The sequence below is a fragment of the Dipodomys spectabilis genome, unplaced genomic scaffold (genome assembly GCF_019054845.1).
Source record: "Dipodomys spectabilis isolate Male_0828 unplaced genomic scaffold, ASM1905484v1 ptg000335l, whole genome shotgun sequence".
Lineage (NCBI taxonomy): Eukaryota > Metazoa > Chordata > Mammalia > Rodentia > Heteromyidae > Dipodomys > Dipodomys spectabilis.
In genome coordinates, this window is record NW_024871012.1 from 4,662,803 (window position 1) to 4,674,825 (window position 12,023).

Below are 12,023 nucleotides of genomic sequence, written 5' to 3' on the forward strand. Positions count from 1 at the left end.
CCTTTTAGTCATCTGTAAAATAAGACTGACACGACACTTTCAAATTAGCAGAGAATAGTGTCTTACTATATAATACTACATGTATCAAGACACTGTCCCTTTTCACAAGGGGGCAGCTTGGAGATCTGTGGCCTATAACAGAACTTGGGTAGGTAGGCCCATAGTAGTATGGCCTAGTGATTGTATTTTTTACAAAAATGCAAAGCCAATGTAGTAGAGAAAGTATAGTTTTTTCATCAAATGGTGTCAGTATGCAAAAGAGTGAGCTTGAGTCTAACCAAAAACAAAATGCTTTATACAAAATGTAGAAAAATGAATTATTGATCATTTGATCATAGACTTAAACATAAAACCTTAAAGAAAACTTTCATGAGAGAAGTGGAGAGCTTAAAGATATCCCATATAAAACACAGCTCTAGGACTGGTGCAAAAGGAAGAAAAAAGAAAAGAAAGAAAGAAAGAAAGAAAGAAAGAAAGAAAGAAAGAAAGAAAGAAAGAAAGAAAGAAAGAAAGAAAGAAAGAAAGAAAGAAAGAAGAGAGAGAGAGAGAGAGAAAGAAAGAAAGAAAGGAAGGAAGGAAGGAGGGAAGGAGGGAAGGAGGGAGGGAGGGAGGGAGGGAAGGAGGGAAGGAGGGAAGGAGGGAAGGAGGGAAGAAGGAAAGGAGGGAGGGAGAGAGGGAGGGAGGAAGAGAGGGAGGGAGGGAGAGAGGGAGGGAGGGAGAGAGGGAGGGAGGAAAGAAGAGAGAGAGAGAGAGGAAGGGAGCAAGGAAGGAAGGAAGAAAGGAAGAAAGGAAGGAAGGAAGGAAGGAAGGAAGGAAGGAAGGAAGGAAGGAAGGAAGGAAGTACATTTCTTTAACCATGCACTAGTGGCTCACACCTGTAATACTAGCTACTCAGGAGACTAAGATCTGAGGATCATGGTTCAAAGCCAGCTTAGGCAGAAAAATCCCCATGAGACTCTTATCTCCAATTAACCTCTCAAAACCCAGAAGCAAATCTGTGGTTCAAAGTGGTAGAGCACTAGTCTTGGACAAAAGAGCTCAGAGACAGCACCGAGGCCCTGAGTTCAAGCCCCACAACCAATAAAAAATAAAATAAATTAGTTTGATTATTTGTAAAACACTCAAAACTCAACACTCAGGAAACAACCAGCTTTAAAAATGGGCAAAAGTCTTGAACAGGCACTTTGCCAAGAAAGACATATGATGACCAGCCATGAAAAGATGTTAGATGTCCTTAACCATTAGGAAAACACAAATCAAAATCATAATACACTGCAATTTCACACTTACTAAAAATGGAAAAATACGTAAAATACTGAGAATACCCAAGTCCTGGCAAGGATGCTAGAACTCTCAGACATTGCGGAAATATTAAATGAGCTTTTCCACAACCTCGTTTTGCAATATTTTATAATTTAAAACATACCATTACCCTCCCAACTCTCACTTGGTATTTTCCTGAAAGAACTTACAACAAGTTCACACAAAAACCTGAGCACAAAGGTTTACAGGAGTTCTATTCACAACCACTGACCTATGGAAACCACCCAAATGTCCTTCAACAGATAAATGAATAGAAAAAGGCAAACCGCTTGTGCAATAACACGGAGAGATTTCAAAGGCGTTCTAATAAAAGAAGTAAAAGAAGACCATTTCCAAAAAAAAGAAAAAGCCAGTATCAAAAGGCTACCCATTCTCATTCCATTTATATGACATTTTCTGTCTATAGCGATGGAGAGAAACTCAGTGTTGGTCAGGGGCTAGCAATTTCAAGAAAGATGTGCAGAAGAGTCTTACAGATGATGAAACTGTTATATATTTTGTTTGTTGTTTCAGCTATAGGAATCACATGTGTTGAAACTTGTTTACTCCCTGTTGTCACTGTTTTTTAAATGTCTGTATGGTTTGTCTTGTATATAAGGGGTTGGTGGAGTGGATCATGGCGGGGGGGGGGCCGGGGAGGGCTGGGGGAGGGCTGGGGGAGGGCTGGGGGAGGGCTGCCTAATAGGTTTATCTGTTTTGGGAAAGGGAAGGGAATAGGGACAAAGGGCGAACCCATGCAACAGCGATCCTCACTAGACACTATGTTGGAAACGAACTGTACAACTTGGGGTGGAAATGGGGAGGACAGGGAGACAATGAGAGAGGAAGTAAGATTGTTTGAAGAGAAATGTTCTCGCTGGGTGCTGGTGGCTTGTGCCTGTAATCCTAGCTACTCAGGAGGCTAAGATCTGAGATGGTGGTTCAAAGACAGCTCAGGCAGAAAAGTCCCTGTGAGACTCTTAACACCAATTAACCACTCAAAAGCCAGAAGTGGGGCTGTGGCTGAAAGTGGTAGAGTGCTAGCCTTGAGCAGAAGAGCTCAGGGACAGAGCTCTGGCCCTGTGTTCAAGCCCTTCATCCTACAAAAAACAAAGGAAAACATACTCATTACCTATGTAACTGTAACTCCTCTGTACATCATCTTTACAATAAATTTAAATTAGCTAAATAACATATAAACTGAAAAAAGTAAACCATCGGTGTACCCAAAGCACATGGGATCAAGTGGTTAGTCAGTGCTCATATCTAAAATCTACAATTTACCTTCTAAATTTATAATACAGAAAAAAAAAACCAAATAGAAATATGGACTAAGTACTAAACCAGCATGTACAATTTGGAGAAAAAGTAAACCAACAAACATACTAAAGCAAATCAGTAGTTCAAAACTTGACATATCAAGGAGATATTAAACAGAAAGTGAAAATGTTTGGTAATGCCTTGTTACTAAGGACCTGGTTAGAATGTGAGTGAAGGAATTACTAAAGCCATTGGAAAATGAATCTTTAAAGTTAGCATTCTCCTATATTTAAACAGAGCCAGTCCCCTCCGGAGGCTGACCCTGCATAAACACAGTACCACTGGCCACATGAGATAGAAGCTAGGGTATTTATCACAACACTGCACAACCTCCTAGGAACTCTTCTAGAGTTCCACACAAGTTAATGTGACACGAAAATAAAACAAGATGCAAAACATACATTAGATATCATCATTCTAAAAGGAAAACAAATATTGACCAAAACAATGTGTATGTACATATATGTGTGTGTTACATGCATGAAATGTATTATGCATGTGTGTGAGGGTATACATTTCTCTTTTATGGCAGAAGCACATAAAAACATGTACTTTGTCACCTGGGGTTCTTAGGGGAGGACAGGAGAGACATCAACAGAGTAGGAAGAAAATAGAAGGCAGAAGCCCAATTAAGAAAGAAAACAAATGATGTCAAAAATTCTACAATTGAAAGATAATATCACGTGTATGTATTGATAGACAATGTCAGCAAGAGAGAGAGAAAGCAAATAAACTTTTGTTGAAAGACAAAAGAAACAAGCAGCAAAGAGGAGAACCATGCAAATCTACCATTGGAAGCCAGCAGCACATGGGCAGGAACCATGCAAATCTACCATTGGAAGCCAGCAGCACATGGACAGGAACCATGCAAATCTACCATTGGAAGCCAGCAGCACATGGACAGGAAGATAGAGCAGAAGTCCCACCATGCGTTTGCTGCTCAAAGTGGGAGCCGACCTTTCCATTAAGCATACCGCACACACACACAGAATCACGTGTGGTGTAGAGTGTAAACTCAGCCTCCTATCACAGATCAGTTCCATCTCCACAGCTTCAACCAACGGCAGATCAAAAAACACTCGGGAAAAAAGTGTGTCTGTACTGAACGCACACATTTTCTTTCCTTACCATTATTCCCTGAACAATGCAACCTAACAACTATTTGCTTCGCATCACATTGTGGATGGTGGCTTCTACAGAAGATTTAACATATACAAGAAGCTGGGCATAGGATTTATGGAAATAGCGCTTCGTTCTATGTAAGATTTGGCTAGGGGTAAAGGTTGGCCTGAAACCAATTACCTGAGGACCCTGAAGGATGTCTGGATTACCATAAAGTCTGTAGAACCTATTCCACAGGAAATAAAGCCAGAGCAAGGTCCCTGAGCAGCACTAGGCAGAGACAAGAGTCGTAAATATGCTCGTTCTACAGCCCCCTGCCACCAGGGAGACCAGAAATGAGAGCACTGAGAGTAACGGCCCAAACCACAAGCCGGGATTCCTACACAAAGATGGAAGGGGGTCCAGGGAGGTAGGGTATCGCTGGGACAGAGGCCTACTACAGGAGGGTCGCTTCAAGGTGAGCTGAGAAGGGCAGATGTGTGGAGGAGCATGGCTCACCCATGAGAAGCGCATGGCAGGTGTATGAATCAAGAACATCTCCAACCAGGCATGGGATCCCAGGTGGACAGAAATAGGAGGACCACAGGCTGAGACCAGGTCCCAGACACAAGCATGAGAGTCTCTCTGAAAAAAAAAAAAATGCCGAAGTCCTGGCTTGAAAGGTAAAGCACTTGCCGAGCAAGCACAAGGCTTTGAGGTAAAACTGCTCGCTACCAAAAATCATAAATAAATCGAAAAGAATTATCTCCCTATGGCAATTGTATAGGAGCCTCCGCACACTTAGCTCTCACACACCAACGCCTGAACGCTCGTGAGACCTGGGCCTAAGCAGGAGAACAAAAGTGTGTTAAGTTCGTCTACCAACTTTTCATCTGTCCTGTGACGTAAGTTGCACTGGTAACAGTTCCTCTGGAAGCCACTTCTATTTTCCTGTAACGTCTTGGCTACGTTGGGCATCCCATCAGGTCCAAATATTTTCCTCTTGCAAATGGAACCACAGTGTGTAATTACAAGCTGACCACAAGCCACACAATTATCTAGTGCTTATTCAATTCTGTTGTAAAAAAGGGGAAAAAGCAGCATGCAAGGACTGCGGGCTGATTTCTACCGTGTCCACACACCCCGGAGAGCCTCCGAGCGCAGTTTGGGGCCAAGCCCAGACCCGAACTTAGTTTTCATTTTGAAAAACACATACATTCCATCTTTCACCAAGTGCCCCCCCCATTTCCCTCGTATTCCAACACCCACACAGATGTCATGTAATAAAACCCTGACTGCAGGGGCTTTCAAGATGCTCATGCTCCACATAGTTTCCACAGTGAGTCCTCTCCCGGAATGTGACTGCTAAGCCCCGTCTAAGGCCGCAGCTGACACACATAACAAGGCTCGACTCACATCCCTGCACAACATCCTGTGGCCTCAGCGGACGGTCATGTCACCTTCCGTGAAACCGATACAGTTGGGCCCAGCTCTTCTCCTATCCAGGGGCTTAGAGGTAGGCTCCTGATTCTATGTTGACAGCAAGATTTGCACCCCAGCCAGCAGTGTGGCCTGAAAGGAGAGCTCACGCAGAAGCCAACGGTTATTTACAGCCTTCTCACACTCTAAAGGCAGCCTGGCAGGGCTGCGGGTGGAGCAAGAGACATTTGCACTTGTTTCTGATTCTGTCCAACCAGCAGATGAGTCACATAGCTGCGGCCAAGATGACCTGCTCATATTTCCCCCTTGACACCAGTTAATCAGGACAGTGACAGCAGAAGGAGCCAAGAGAAGGAAAGACTCGCGAGTCCAATTGCCAGACAGAGTCAGTGGTTGAGCCAGTCTCAGCGAGCAAGGAGAAAAGAAAATGGCTTGTAGTTACAGCTTTATGCTTCTTAGCTGGGTGGGATTGCCTGGTTCAACAGTTACAAAGAAAAATTGGGCTTACCTCCATCTAAAAAGAAAACTCTACCAGCTCATTCAATTGATTTGGCTGTCAAACTAGAAATGTCATAGCTGGTGTTTTGGTGGGAAGTTTATTACTGTGGAGTCAGAGAAGCAGAAACAAACACGGCTGACAAGGGTTAACTTGGTTCACATTATCAAAGAACATCAATTTTTTAATTTTTCTAAGAATTTCTTCCACTCCAAGCCTTCCTTCCTCCTTGATATCCAGTTGCTGTAAGGCCCCCTTTTATAAAAAAAAAAAAAAAGGAAAAGAAAGGAAAGGAAAGGAAGGGAAGGGAAGGGAAGGGAAGGGAAGGGAAGGGAAAGGAGAAAGAAGGAAAGAAAGAAAGAAGGGAAGAAGGAAAGAAAGAAAGAAAGAAAGAAAGAAAGAAAGAAAGAAAGAAAGAAAGAAAGAAAGAAAGAAAGAAAGAAAGAAAGAAAGAAAGAAAGAAAGAAAGAAAGAAAGAAAGAAAGAAAGAAAGAAAGAAAGAAAGGAAAGAAGGGAGGAAGGAAGGAGAAAGAAAGAAAGAAAGAAAGAAAGAAAGAAAGAAAGAAAGAAAGAAAGAAAGAAAGAAAGAAAGAAAGAAAGAAAGAAAGAAAGAAAGGAAAGAAAGAAAGAAAAAGAGAAAGCAAGAAGCTACTCATTCTAGAGACTAAGATGCATATTTTCTCTCGTGTGTGGAAGTTAGGTCTAAAGTACAGGAGTCTGCGTAAACGCGTGTGGGGCCATAGGCTATGTGCACACAATGTTAACGAGGGTGTGAGGTCTGTGTGGGAGGATGCCAGTGCTGTCTTTACTTGGAACAACTCATACAGTTTAACAAAATGATGACCAAGAAGATGCAGCGTGTGCTGTCAGAGGCTGAGGCCAAGCACCCGGGAAGGGGACAGAGGAACGGAGGCCTGAGCTGGGAGAACGCAGTCATAGCAGTCAGTACATGTGTGACATGGAATTCTGGAATTGAGAGGATGGGTAAGGCAGGGAGAGGCCTGGAGAAGGATAGAAGGGAGGTACTGATCAAGATGCATTGTATTCACAAACTGACACATCCAATGGAAACCCTTTTCTACAACTACCTATGGATAACTTAAAACACAATAAGAAAATCATAAAATACTACTCGTGGAAATCATCTCTTCTCTAGTTTATCCTGATATTATTTAGACTTTGAATTTTGACATTAGTCCCCAAACAATTAAAATTAAAAACACCTTGGTCTCTAGAGAAGCCTGTTACATAACAGAAGCAACTATAATACTCCAATTTGGGAAATTATCAAGTGTCGCTTTATAAATGTATTTCAGAGCCACAAGGGTTTTTCAATTGGTCAGGACATTTCCCTATTTAAACATTGATTTAGAAAGCTTGCCAAGCAAACCAGGGAATCAAGAGAGCAAAATTATGCAGCACATAAAGAAAGCAGCTGCATTCCCCAACTCTAGTAATTTAACCAGTCATTTCTTTGCACAAAAATGAAAAGAGAGAGAAGGAAATCTGGCAGCACTAATCTCATTTCATTACACCGCAAAGCAAAGCATCAGTCATCAAACATATTTGATGGAAAACATTTGTCCATTGTGTTGGTATTCTTAAAAGTGAAATGTACAATATGGTATAGGAATTTAATATCAAATTACACTTGAAGGGCCATTTCAGTAATTAAGTGAGAAAATGATTTCTAGCAGATGCCTTTCAGTTTAAAAGCACACTCCAGGCAAAATTCCTCAGCATTAAGAAAGATCAGCAATGTCAGGAGATTCAGAAATCTCACACATTCATACACAAGGGTAGAGAAAGAGAGTGTGGAATGCCCAGCTTGGCCAGTGAAATAGATAAGAAGATGGACATCAAAAGTTCAGGTATTGTAAACAGAGTTAAGTCTCCATTCAACATACCTGCAACAAGAAAGATGAATGGGGACAGAAAGAAAGAGACAGACAGACAGACAGAGTTAGAGTTCTCTGCCTCAAGATTTTCTGTGTGAGCAGGGGATGTGCTTCAGTGGTAGACTAGTTGTCTTATATGTGCAAGATCCTAGCTTTAATCATAGCACAAAAATGAAGGAAGGAAGGAAGGAAGCCAGGCAGGAAGGCAGGCAGGCAGGAAGGCAGGAAGGAAGGAAGGCAGGAAGGAAGGAAGGCAGGAAGGAAGGGGCAGGAAGGAAGGAAGGGGCAGGAAGGAAGGAAGGAAGGAAGGAAGCCAGGCAGGCAGGCAGTCAGGCAGGCAGGCAGGAAGGAAGGGGCAGGAAGGAAGGAAGGGGCAGGAAGGAAGGAAGGAAGGAAGCCAGGCAGGCAGGAAGGAAGGAAGGAAGGAAGAAGGAAGGAAGGAAGGAAGGAAGGAAGGAAGGAAGGAAGGAAGGAAGGAAGGAAGGAAGGAAGGAAGGAAGGAGACAGGGAAGCCTTCCCCAGCCATCGTGGATGGCACCCCTTTATGATACAGCGTAAGTCCTAATAAAGGCTTCTAATAAAGCCTAATAAAGCCCACTTGGGATTTCCATTTGAGTGGAGCAGGATGAGCTGGTCACGCTGGAGGCTGTGTATTTCAAAGCTCAGTGCTGGTAACTCTGACTGAGCTGAACTTCAGGGGAGCTCGTTGGGAAGAATCCCAGCTGAGACTTCATTTGACCCCACATGGAAAGCTTACCTGGCCTGCACGTGGTTGAGACTGAAGAATGACTAGCCTTAAAGGGATGATCTTAGCAATAAAGACCTCTCGGGCTGGGAAGGTGGCTCAGTGGTAGAGCGCTTGCCTTGCATGCATGAGGCCCTGGGTTCGATTCCTCAGCACCACATATGCAGAAAAAGCCGGAAGTGGTGCTGTGGCTCAAGTGGTAGAGCACTTGCCTGGAGCTGAAGAGCTGAGGGACGGTGCCCAGGCCCAGAGCTCAGGCCCCATGACCAGCAAAAAAAAAAAAAAAGAAAGAAAGAAAGAAAAAAGACCTCTGCAGCCACATAAGAAAGATGGTCTTGGAAAGAAACTCTCATGAATTTTCCCCAGACACCAGGAAGGTAGCTCAGATGGGGATCTGGGGGCAGAGAAAAATGAAGAGCACAAAAAGCATGAAGAGGACGAAAGGACGTGTTGAATGGATTCCAGTCCAAAGCCGCCACTCGGCCCATAACCAGAGCAATATATTGAGAGTGAAAATCGCTCTTCTTTCTTTTCCCCTTCACTGGACATGCCCAATACCCAGCTTTGTCCTACATGTGGACCTACCACAGGTGACAGGCAAATGAATGGGAAGAAACCGGCATCCGGCTGACTGCCTGGAGCCCTTCTACCAACTCACTCATGCTAGGACTATGGGACAGACAAATGATTCCAATGTCTGTCTCCATCTTTCTTCTTCCAATACTGGAGCTTGAACTCAAGGTGTCTCCTGCACTCACTGATGGCTAGTGCTCCACCATTTGAGCCAGGCCTCCATGAGATTCACATATTTGTATGCTTTGTCGGGCTCTGGAGCCTCGATTCTCAGATCTCAGCCTCCAAAGTAGCTAAGATTATAGGTATGAGCCACCAGCATCCAACTCAAGTGACTCTTCTTAATTCTAGACTGCTCGTACCCAAATCTAACTGTAAGGTTTATGCGCTAAGCACTTAACTTTGATAATCTACTTCTGGTGTCTGTAACACTCTCATAAGATAGTTTAAAGAATGCTAGAAAATGTATATGCCTAATAACATAAACTCACTTGTTTTATTTTAATGTCAGTGCTATAAACAGAAATAAACACGTTACACCATAATGGGAAATTTTCACACAAAATTCCCTCAAGGATTAAGAAAAAAGAATTAGCATGCAGATAATATTACCAACATGATTAACGAGCTTAAACTAATACACACATTGAGAACGTTAATGCCAAATGTGGAGAAATACACATATTTTTAACATGTGAAATATTTATGGAAAACTACTACATATAGAGTAATAAATGTCATGTCGATCAACTTCAAAGAAAGTTTATTTTATGAGCTACAATTTATGTATATGATCAATTAATTTACAACTAATAACAAAAATATGACTGGAAAGGTGCCTTATTTAGAAATTAAGAAGCATATTTCAAAGAAACTCAAAATATGGTAAATTGAACCATCTGTTCCTGATGAATCCATATGCTTAGCTAATACGTATGAATGGTAGACAAAAACAAAATGTCCAGTAAAAAACACTTACCACCAGCTGTACTTCTCCATATACTTGCTTTCCTCCATTCTTCAGTGACGTTAGCGATATTATGTTAAAGATGGCAAAGACTCAAGGGAAAACGGGATTCTGGAGTCACCTCTTACCAACTAGCAGCTACCTTAGAGAGTCACCAAACCAGGAGCATGGGCATTGACTCAGTGAAAGCAAAAAGAGCAAAAACATCAACTGAGTTAAGTCGCTGAGCTTATTGGAGTTGCTCATGAGAGCTGGCAGTGTAGATGACCTGTTCTGCTGACCATCCCAACACTGTGGAGACAGATTTACCAAGAATGGGCTTGGGAGTGAACTCTGTCACAAGTTCTTACTTCCCTTCTTGGTATACAGAGAATTCTCTCCAAAGCACGTGAAGAGAAAATTCGTGATTTAGGTGAGTTCATCATATTCCACAGGGGTCAAAAATCTTAGTCTCTGAAGTCAGAAAGACATGAGTTTGAATCTTGAATGTGACCTGATGTCAACCTCTTTTCTCTTAAAGCTCCAATTGCTTCACCTGTCATGAGATAATCTTAAAATAATCCTTTCAAGATTAAATTAAACAGTATTTACAGAATTGGTGGGATTTTTAACATGGTATATCATCCACAGTAACTACCGTCATTATGAAAATACTTTAAAAGAATTACACAGTAAAAACACAACAATAAAACCTTTGTCTGAGTGTTGTGCCCTCAGGCCTCCCCCGGTCTCTGGCCACATTATTTCTTCTTCTGTTCACCTCTGACCCCACAAGTGTTAGTACCAGGTCTAAGAGAAACACAAAGGTTATGGAGAGTAGATCTGCAGTCATATCAACCACGCAAACCACCATAAAACCCCTTGACAGCCTTTCCAGGTGGGCACCAAAGACTCCCATCCCAACCCCTCCTTGGACAGATCCACTATATGGTCATGTGAGAGTTTCCTCCATCCTCTAACCAAAGCCTTAGGATTCCGGATACATTAAGGTAGCAAATTTCCACTTCTTGCAACAAAGAAATCTGGTTCAGTAACCTGTTCAAATAACCTGAGTCATGATTGAATGTTTCACTCTAAGGTGACAGCTATTTTGTCTGTATAATGCCAAAGGTGCGGATGAATAGAACACTCTTCCTAATGTGCTTGGTTTGTCATGGGTTTTGTTTTCTTTTTTGTGTAGGTACTGGGCTTAAACTTGGGCCTCATGTTGTTGCTTAATATTTTTTCATTTAAGGCTGGCACTATACGATTTGAGCCATACCTCCACTTCCAGACTCTTGTCAGTTAATTGGAAATAGGAGTCTCACAGACTTTTCTGCCTGGGCTGGTTTCAAACTGTGATCATCAGAACTCAGCCTCCTGAGTAGCTAGGATTATAGCTAGTATGAATGTTTTCAAGGTCAGATCTTCATCAGATCTTCTTTTATATAAAACATTAGAAATCAGGGCTGGGAAAGTGGCTCAGTGGTAGAATGCTTGCCTCATATGCATGAGGCCCTGGGTTCGAAAGCTGGAAGTGGTGCTGTGGCTCAAGTGGTAGAATGGTAGCCTTGAGCTGAAGAGCTGAGGGACAGCGCCCAGGCCCAGAGTTCAGGCCCCATGACTGACAAAAAAAATTATATCAACATAAATACTGTTTGTCTTGAGGTAGAAAGGTTTAAGACATGGGGCACGAATTTAACGTAGAAACTCCATATAAAATCGTTCAGACTTTCAAGTTGGTATGTATTTGGTAAAGAAAATATTTTACCATTTTCCTAACCCTTCTGATTTCTTATAAAATCAGAAGCCTGGAGGCAACCGTTGGTTTTACTGAAGTCTGTGGAGCCACCAAACCCGTGGCTGCTGTTGAGCGATTAGGTTTCCATCTACTGGAGGCTCGTGCTGGGAGTGTATGGGTATATACACTGAATTGCAATGTCTTTTGCTTGAGGCAATTCAAGGTTGTTGTATGTAATCCTGTCTGATACAATACTTTGATACCTTGATTAGTAAATCCTGTGGGGGAAGCTCATTCAGAAAGTCAGCCTGATTGGGAAAATCCATCTCTTCAGCAGTCTGCCGTGGAACTAAGGAGAAAAATATTAAGGACCGCTCAGAAGCAGTTTCCTCTCTAGATCTATGGTGAGGGAGGGTGCCAGGATTGAACGCCGAGGTTATAGAATTGGAGCAGACATCTGG